This window comes from Channa argus, chromosome 4, assembly GCF_033026475.1.
Source record: "Channa argus isolate prfri chromosome 4, Channa argus male v1.0, whole genome shotgun sequence".
Lineage (NCBI taxonomy): Eukaryota > Metazoa > Chordata > Actinopteri > Anabantiformes > Channidae > Channa > Channa argus.
Window position 1 is genome coordinate 12,089,217 of NC_090200.1, and position 10,038 is coordinate 12,099,254.

Genomic DNA, 10,038 nt, shown 5'->3' on the forward strand with positions numbered 1-10,038 from the left:
ACACTTTAAAGCTTTTCAAAGCGCCGTTTCCTCTCAGAGCAGAGACACACACTTGTTCGTTAATTAATATGTGTGTTTTCTTTGATTTCAGGAATTGAAAACGGAGTGAGGAATCACGACAGGAATTTGGGCCAACGGGTACCTTAAGTGTGCCGACGTTAAGCTTAAATACATAAATATTCTCGGTGTGTATTTGTTTTAGAGGCCAGTTTTAAAGGAAACGGCGTTACGAGTCGGACCAGGACCTGTTGTGACGTGCAGAGTCTGACAATGCGGATATTCCCGCTTATAAAGATCAAGATATACAGTCCATCATTGCAAGCGAAGAAAAACCGACTACTTGTTAATGTCCAACTAATCAGGCCTACAAACCATCAAACTAACAATGGCCATTGAAAACGACGCTTACTTGCGATTAAAAAAACAAACCTTTAACTTTTCTTGGCTGTAAAAATCTGAGTTAAAGCGGTTATGCGTGTTCTAAGGAAACAGGATGGGCCTTTTTATGCCTGTCACCAGGCTAATCGGATAAATTAGCTCAGCTCCTTTATGTTTTATGGCAGACTACAAGAGGTTTTGACTTGATGTACTTTACAATCAATTTGAACAAAATTTGTTATTTTATTTACTATAAAATTTTTTTGGAAATAGTCCCACAGTGTAATTGTATTTACATATTTAGACCATTACTATTATTGTTGTTGTTTTTTTTATCGATGCCTTCATTTTATTTTAGGCCTATAATTAAATAATTTCTGTCAATCTTAAATGCAGATTAAATTAGAGTAAATGCTGAAACCTTTTTTACTTACTTTCTTTTTCTTTCCTTGCTTGATTTATTTATTTAGTTGTTTAGTTAGTTGGTTAGACGCTAGTTAACGCATTAATTATTACTGGCTTGTCGCTATTACACGGCATCATGTCGGACGCATATCTTTGCATTTTAACTCAGCTGGACGACTATTAAAATTTCTTTAAAGGTTAATGATAAAACTGAAACAGAGCAATTTTATTTTAATACATTTCTGTCACAGTTTGAAATTTGAAAATAAAACTGCTCAGTTGGTAAAAAAAAACAAATATTTACTAGAATAGTGTAGTCTCTTCGGTTCTCACCACCGGCATCTCTGGCTTTTCAGGAATTCATTAGCAGGACTGTTTGACTGTATTTTATCACTTTATTGGTAAATGTATCCTATAAAGGGCTTTTTCTGCGCAGCAAAATGAGTTACACTTTGGCTGCACACCACACCGACTTCCAACTTAAATCATTCACTTCATTTTTTCTTTTTACGTTGTGGTTTTTAATGTGTCAGTTAATTGAACCTCTTCTGCAGTTTATTTGTGCAAAGTCTTCAAGGGTTCCTTCAGTGATCAACAGGCACCTGAACGTTTGTGATTTATTTGCATGTGTCTGAGTATCAGTATCATCATCAGTAATTTGGGACTTACAAATAAATGTGGGTAATTTGACACAAATCTTTTGATCTGTCTTACTTTGTTTAGAAAGGCATTGGGAGTAGCAATCATACTCGTTTGCTTAAATAGCAGAATGCTTTTGCTTTTGACTTCTAAATAATCCTTTTTAGCGTTGTTTATTACAAGATTTATTCTGATTTTTTGTACGTCTGTCATCAAACAGCTAGTAAATAAATGAACAGATTTATTTGTAAGTTATACTAATACTTGCATGCATAGAGTAGCACAGGCATGTAAATAAAGAAAGGATTTGCACACAGTTGAGTTTTGTGTTCATATGAGACCAATTTGTTATAATATTAGAAATAACTGGGAGGGGGGATAAACTGGGAGATGTATGTTTAGTTGCATTTTTTTAGTTTTTGTGTCTCCTTTTTAGAAGCAGCTGTTCTACAAAAAATGCTAATACAGGCCTTTAAAATAAAACCAGAAATTAGATATTGCACATTTGTCACACAGCTAAACAAACAGGAATAACAGACTTGTGCTTTCAGCGCAGTGTATATGGTAGCCTCCCTTAATATAAACCACGCCACAGCCGCAGGCTAAAGTCTCAGCTGTCACAGATAGACATCACTCAAGCATAGCATACTCTGTAAGAGGTTTCCACTAAATGGAGACTTGTCTGTTTAACTTGCAGCAGGAACCATGTCCAGGTATTCATTGCTGAGGGGACGTGCTCTCCACTGATGCAGCAGCTCGGAGCCTATGGGGTTTATGTTGGCACAGGCCTCCTGTGTAGCAGCAGCAGGATCCTTGAAAACTCCTCTGGCTACGGGTTTCTTGTGTGAGAGGTGTGGTAGTGCAGGTAATGGGCTGGAGAAAGTGCTTTTGGTTAGACCTTATTTTTCAGTTATGCCATGTAGATGGGAAATATGTAGCCTACATACTTTTTTTATGCTTAATGGGAGCATTGTTTAGTCTGCAGTCATCTGTATGACATTTATATTGGGTTGTGCAGATGCTCCCCTGTCTTTCCACAACAATACACCTTATTGAAACATGAGATGGACTTGAACAGATCTGCCGTGATGCCTTTCCTGCTCCTAGATGTGGGTTTTAGGTAATTAGAGGAAATTCATAAACCAGCTGAGTCTCCACAGCCTCACATCAAGGCTGTAGATCAAGTATCACAGTGTTATTTGTTGCAGACTCTTATGTTTAGAGGTGATGTTGTATGCAAGGCTGCTGCTACAAAATACTTTGTTGTCATATCAAAGTCTATCTTTGCTTGAAACTAGGTTTTACTAATTTTTTTTACTTCACTTAGATGTTTAACCTTTGCTGTGCAGAATATTGTGCATTGGTTTTACATGCTAAGTACTTTTTATTTTTTAAATAAATGAACATATAAAGTGTAGCAAGGAAGTCCAGTAAGTGGGACCACCCTTCATCTTTCAAACAGCTGTTGTGCACAGTTTTTCATAGTACAGAGCAGGTAGTTAATTCCCTGCATCTTGCAGAACTTTGCAAAATTCTTCTGTATATTTAGGTTGTCTGATGGTCTTCAGTCTCTTCACGCAATCCCAGACTAAATCAGTGACGTTGGGATCAGTGCTCAGTGCTGGCCGCACAGTCTGTTCCAGGACTTCTTGTTCTTCCTGTTGCAGAAGATAATTCTTTTTTGACTCTTGTTGAATATTTCGTGCTGTTGTCATACAGCAGAAAGAATTTGGGACCAATTTGATGTCTCCTCGATGCAACCACATGATGGATAAGAATCTAAAGTGCCTTAAAACCCTTGCACAGAACATAAATGGGCTGTTTGACAACTGGTTTTCAACTTCATCTCCTAAAGATCAAATGTTTCTCTATGCTTACCTTAAATCTGCCAATCTAAGTCCAGTGCAAACATTCCACATATGCTAAATGGACTTGAGTATTGTGTTCAACTTTTGAAATTTTGGAAAAAACAATATTTGCTTGTGGGCTTTTTTTTAATAAGGGAGAGAAAACAGATGTAGAATTTGTAACTTAGGAATCAGACTTTTGTTTTTAAAAACAATGGTAACAGACACAAATTATCCTGATTTTCAAAACAAAGTATTTTTCTATCTTTAGAAACATTCTGGTGGGGGACTCTGAGGCTTCATGGCTTGAGGATTTCAGCACATAAGAATTTACTGCTGTAATTGACTGTGGATTTTTTTGGAATTGTGTATTAAACGTTACAGGTTGACAGAGGCAAAAGTATGAGCCATGTTTTAGTGTTATGACGACTGGTTACACCAGAGTTATCTCCAGTCATAGTGTTTTTGTTTGGCCATTGCTTCATCAGCAAAAAATGTTGATTTGTTGCCACAGCAACAAGAAGATGAGCTTATTCATCTACATATGGTAAAAATACACAACTTCACAAATCACGTACAATTTGTAAACAACACTCTACTGGCAGCTGTAGCCATATTGTTGTATGTGCTGAATTTGAGAAACCATCAACTTTTACCTGTGGACAAACCTGCAGCTGCCGCTTGCTGCTGAGATTCATACAGGCAGAGTATTACAAGAACTTGGGGGGGCTCTCAAACAGCAAGCACCACAAACTCTGCATATGTGTGAGAGAGCAAAAGAGACACAATAATTTTTGTGTAGCTTCAAATTGGTTTCACATGAGCTGAGCACACACCCCATCAGCAGATTCTCTGATCAAATTATGCAGAGATGAGGGGAGAGGAAAAAAGATGCAGCGGTTGTACTGATGTATAATTCAATAAACAGGACCAAACAGGGGCTGTACTGCTTCATCTCTCAACTCCAGAAAGTTAACTTATGAGGGAGAGTTGTGCAGGAGTACTCCACCATCCATCATCACTGCAACAGCTGACACAGAATATAAATACAGATGAACACATCTCAGTTCGTTCATATTTGTGCTTTATACTGTATCATAATACAGCTGAAACAGAAATTTAATTTGAAATTTAGATTAATTGATTGCTAAAGGGTGAATGTGGCAAATAAATATCTAATTAAAATAATTATCAGTTGCAGCTTGCACTGTTGCATGAAGTGAGATAAACTTTGAACTGTTTTTGTTAGAGCTAAAATGATTATTGAAATAATTGATACAGCTCAAAGTGATTTTTGGTTTTTAGACAGAACAAGCAAGATGTCACTTATATCACCTTTGTGAACAGTGATAATTAACTTACATACACACCCTTTACTATGTGCTGTTTGTACTGGACATACTGGTAAAATGCTGAAATGATCCAAGCTGTACATTATAAAGGAGAGCAGTTTTGAGAGGGTCCATTTTTTGGGTCGGTTGATTATTATTTAAAGTGTTTTTCTTTCTGGAATTTAGAATTGACCACTTTTGAGCTTTGCTATTCTTTTGGATTAACCATTCTAGTTATTTGTTAAGATGAAATGCTAAATGTTTAATTATTCCAGCACCACGGATTTGATGATTTGCTGCTCTTGAATTTGACTTTTGGACAAACAAACCTCGAGCTAGTCTGAAAAATTATGTAGAAGATTTTTCTCTTTCTTCTGACATTTTATAGACAATTAATCAAAAAATGAGTTTTTACAATTCTGACATTAAAAGAAAATCTGCAGATCAATCAATAATAAAAAAAATCCTTTCATGGCTACAGTTCCCCTTGTTACCATTGTTAGTCACATAAAAGAGAGATCACAACATGCAAAACCCAGCTGTGCACATACAATTCTATCAAGCTAGATAAAGTCGTAATCACTCATGAACTGTAATCTTGCCCTCCATGCATGATAAAGAGATAAATCATTTTATTACAGACAAACTACAAAGCTTAAAAATGTAACAATTACATGCGAACATGTATATCACCTCAGAAGAAAACATAATTAATTGGGTTTTACAAAGGGTTTGTGCTAACAATAGATCAAATGTCTTCAATTTGCAAGAATGTGGAATATATTTATCACTCCACAGTGTTAACATATTCATGGCGGTGTCTCACTCTAATAATGTAAGAACTAAAGCAGTGCTCATGACTGTTCAAACACAGGACATATGGAAGGCTTCAGAAGGCAAGGTTGAACAGTTGAGGACACATGCTGCAAATATCACCAGAGATCACACACATAGACACGCGCACACAGACACACACGTATACAAAGACATGCAAAGAACAGTAATGTATTCCAAAAGAAGAAAGATCTCTGTGCTGGTGTTAAATGTTCCTATATTGAGCCCTAGTTGACGACAGCTAGAGGGCATCTTCAGCATGAGCTTGTGGAAGATCAGTCACCATGAATGAAATACGGGAGATAATGAAGATAATGAGTCTCTCTGTTAATGCTGTGCAAACTGATTGCAGACAGAAATTGTGCCATGTGCCAAGCATCCTGGGAAGATTACACTAATATCCCGTACCTTTGACGTTAGCTTTAATATTGTTGGAAAAAGCCAGATGTGCTTTGTTCCCAAATGATCATGAGAAGTACCAATGCAGAAACCATACACTACAATTTTATAACGCTACTACTGGAATTATCGTATTTCTAATACTCCCTAATCCTTATATTACTATGCTTGTAAACCTTTTCTAGAAACACATTTTCAAGTTGTTTCCAGCTGCTGCAATGCACCTTCGGAGCAATACAAAGACTAAAATTCAAGTCCAGTCTGATGCCGCTCAAAGGTTGTCGCTGAAACAACACTTAAGTCAATTGTTTACCCAGCTCTAATTTACAAAATAATATACTGCTGAACAAACTGGCAGGTATGTCTTTTTTTTTTACAAGATCTACTTATCTGGAGGACGGATTACACTTCAAACCCGCATCCTTTCAGATCTTTACAAAATAACCTACCAAGATTATCTATTTGGTGTTCATGTTTATGCTGTCTACTGTCTGCAGGGAAAATGGCTGAGGTCATTTAATTATCGTTGCATCTAAACTGTATAATTGTTCACAAATGTTTGTTGCTGATGTTTTTATTATTTTGCTGAATCTATATATAGTCACTGGTTTTATATCAGGACCATGGAAGGTTATGGCCCAAAAATTCTGCACCATTATTGTTTTACCCAGGTCTCCTCTATCTGCCCGTTTGATACAGTTTTAGTAAGTGTTTGGATTGTAACACTACACCATGTGTGTGCTGACCCAGCCTGATCTTCCCACAGCAGTGTCTGGACAAGGCGAGGCGATATGCACAGAGACACAGGACAAAAACAAAACAAACGAGTCTGAGGGGACCATGTCTGTCGATCCAGGGTTCAGTGCAGCCTCACAGGGCTAAAGGAGGACTCCTATCTAGATGGGGAAAGAGCCACATTCCCCTGAAATGAGCTTCTCTGGGATGAAAGCCTTGTGTGAGCTCCCCAGATGACCCACGACCCCGTCTGTATTTGTGCAGGGGGGAGCCCTGATCCTGGGTTCTCTGCCTCCCTGCCAGGTTCCTGGGGAGTCGGCTTGGTGGTGGCCAGACAAGCCCTCCATTCTGCCCTGTGGTGTTTTGCTTTTGGGGTAAAGAGAGCCCTTCAGATGAGTCGGCACTGTCACAGCAGTAACCTTTCACCCCAGGAGTTTCAGATAGGAGGCCATTCCTGGAGTGCGGCGCTATCCCATGTCAGACCTTACAACACACTAATATTTCAGTAACTCTGAAGAACTGTGTTTTGCTTCAAAACACAGTTTGAGATTTTAATATTTGCTTAAAATTATTTATATCTGAGTTCAAATCACACTAATTTGATTTTAGTCTATTGCTCAGGTAACACGATGTCCACATTTTACTTTCCCCCAAGCTGAGAAGATCCTGGCATTTCTCAGCAAAGTGAAGGCAGAAATTTTTAATCTTTGTGAAAAGGCGAGGAGAGAAGCTGTCATCAAAAACCTGGTTGCTCTTTTTATCTCAGTCAGCGATGGTGTGCTGACATCATCACAGGCTCTGATAACTTGCTCGAGGGATGAGAGGAGAGATGCAGGTTCGCAGGTCAACAAAAATCACTTTTATAGCCAAACCTGATGGTGATACATGTTAAAGGTAGTCAAAGGAAGTTCAACCGCAGCATTGTTCAGTTGCCAGGTGTGAGTCCCCCATGCATATGAAGCTACAATGACTAACCTTTTCCCTACACCAGGATGTTGGAGTCAGCCCTTAACACATGCAATTACAAACAAACACAGATGCCCCAAATTCCACTCTCACTTGAAACAGTTGGGTGACCTTCTGTTACCCTCTATTTGGGTTACCTTTACCCATTCTTACCCTCAGGCCATCGTTAATCCAATAGAGAGTTCACTTTAAAGGAGGCGTAACAGGAAGACACTGTGGGTGACTGGTTGACTGACCAAGCCTTTTTTCATCCCCCACTAACCAGCGTATGTTCATGTGTGGGGCAACGCGATCATGCCAAATGTGGCACAAGATGAACATAAAAATAACTGTTGATAGAGAAAATGTGACGATTAATTACAATTTCTTTATCTATCTTTAACCAACTGAGAAATATATATAATATCTGTTATTGAAAGTGTGTATAATACCAGAGGGAAATTGTGGTGCATTCTGTCAGAGAGAAAAAGTGTAGATGTGCCATGGACAGCACTATAACCCTTGCTGACTAACTGGGAGAATTTTGGCACAGGGCCTTCATCAAAGCCTGTTTATATTTTTCAAGATGGTTAAATCTAATAAGTTACAATTAGACACACTGATGGCCAGCATCCAAAGGAGGCTGCAAATCCAGTAGTCAAATGAACACCAAAAAGCATCTCAAAGTCATAAAATAACATTACAAAAAATAATGTTGAAAACTGCAAATGTGATTGAAAACACCAAAGCTTTTATTAAAGTTGCACAAGTAGCTATATTTTTCTTTTTTTTTTCAGTAGAGGGCAAGTCAAACTCACTCAACACTGGCAATAGTGGAGAGATACTCTATTCAAAGAGTTAGCCTCGCCCTTCTATTCAGAGAATTTCAACAATTTCTTTTTGATTCGAAAGTAGAGTTTAGTATTTATTGGACCTGTTTATTATTTAGCAGACTGTCATTGGATGAATCCCATTTCAATGCTCTACTGTAGTTAGATAGTAGTGAGATATTTGGGTCTAGACCAGACTGGGGGATTGATCAAAAGACCCAATGCCGTAGCCCTTGCATGACTAAAAGGTGGATTTGGGATGTGTTTTATGACCTAAAGAAAGTTAAATGCCTGTCTGGCTTAAATGTTTCTGGTGAAGTGGAGGTGAAGCCAAGGGTCTCCTGGTCATCGTCGTTGTTTTCTGGGCTTTAAAACATATCTACTCTTCAGTTCTTTTTTACACTTGAGAATGTTTTGGGAAAAACATTTATTCAGTTAAATCCTATGTTTTTGCCTTCTTTGCCTAAAATCTTTTACTTTTTTATTTTCCATCTTGAAGAAACACATTCCTTTACTCCTAACATTTTTTTGTACTTGTCAGTTTTCTTTTGTCAGTCCATCGCTCACATTCTTTCTCTCCCTACTGGTGCCAGCTTTTGACATTTTTGAAAGCTTTCAGAACCCAGTATGAAATTTCCGTATTTGGTTTTGTGGTTGTACCTTAAAATATCCTGCCCAAGTGACATTCTCGTTTATGCTCTTGATTGGTTTTGCAGCTGAGCATAAAGCCTCCATCTCAAGTCATATTAGAGGCTGCATTGGCCCAATAAACTGTCATGAAAAGATCGAAATTCTCTTTGAAAACTAGTCTTATCTGTTTCGTGGTTCTGCCGCTCATAATCTGTAATTGACATGTATAACAATAATAGCATTTACAGTAATTAGTGTAATTTACCCTCTTGTTATTGGTCATCCTACTTAACACTTGCTATTTGCTAATGTTGGCACTGCTGCATACAGATGGATCACATGGTTTCTGTGCATCTTAGATTCCCAGGTAGTCACTGACCCAACAGACATGGTTGACTCCAAGAGACAAACAGAGCTGTGCTCATCCTGCTAATTATCAGGAATTTCCTCATGGAGACAAGAAAGAAGCTCATTCACATGGTCCTTAATCAGAGTCATGCCTTCTGCACTTAATTTTGGAGGACACTTGTTGAACAACTGCCTTGTCCTCCGTCAAACAGCCAGAGAGAGTACTGAAGCCTGCAAACCAGCACAAGAGAGTTCACAACCTGGCCCATGTCACCATCTCTGTAATGCCACATCCGTTCTTTGCCACCCCCAACAATGTGTTGCCTTTTACTCTCGTTGTCTTGTTTTTTATGATTCAATTGGAATGATGGGTAAAACGCTCAAAAAGAAGTTACCAATACCCCAGACTAAGTTAATTAGGATTTTACATGGGTTAAAACTAAAGGCACATGTTAGCAAACACATTCAAGCAGATCTTCTGATGAACTTTTGAAGGCCAGAGCTATAAAAATAATATTCTGTGCAGTTTGAAATGTCTGTAAAGCAGACTATTGGGCATCTCTAAATCCACCTCCAAGTGTTTTGGTGACTCGTGTCAAGTTAGCAGTTGACCTCTCCTTTTCTTTGCTACTTAACTTATCGCAACTTTAAAGAGCTGGTATTCTTTTTTAGCTCTTTTTGACTAATATTTATAAATACTTTTTATATATTATAGTG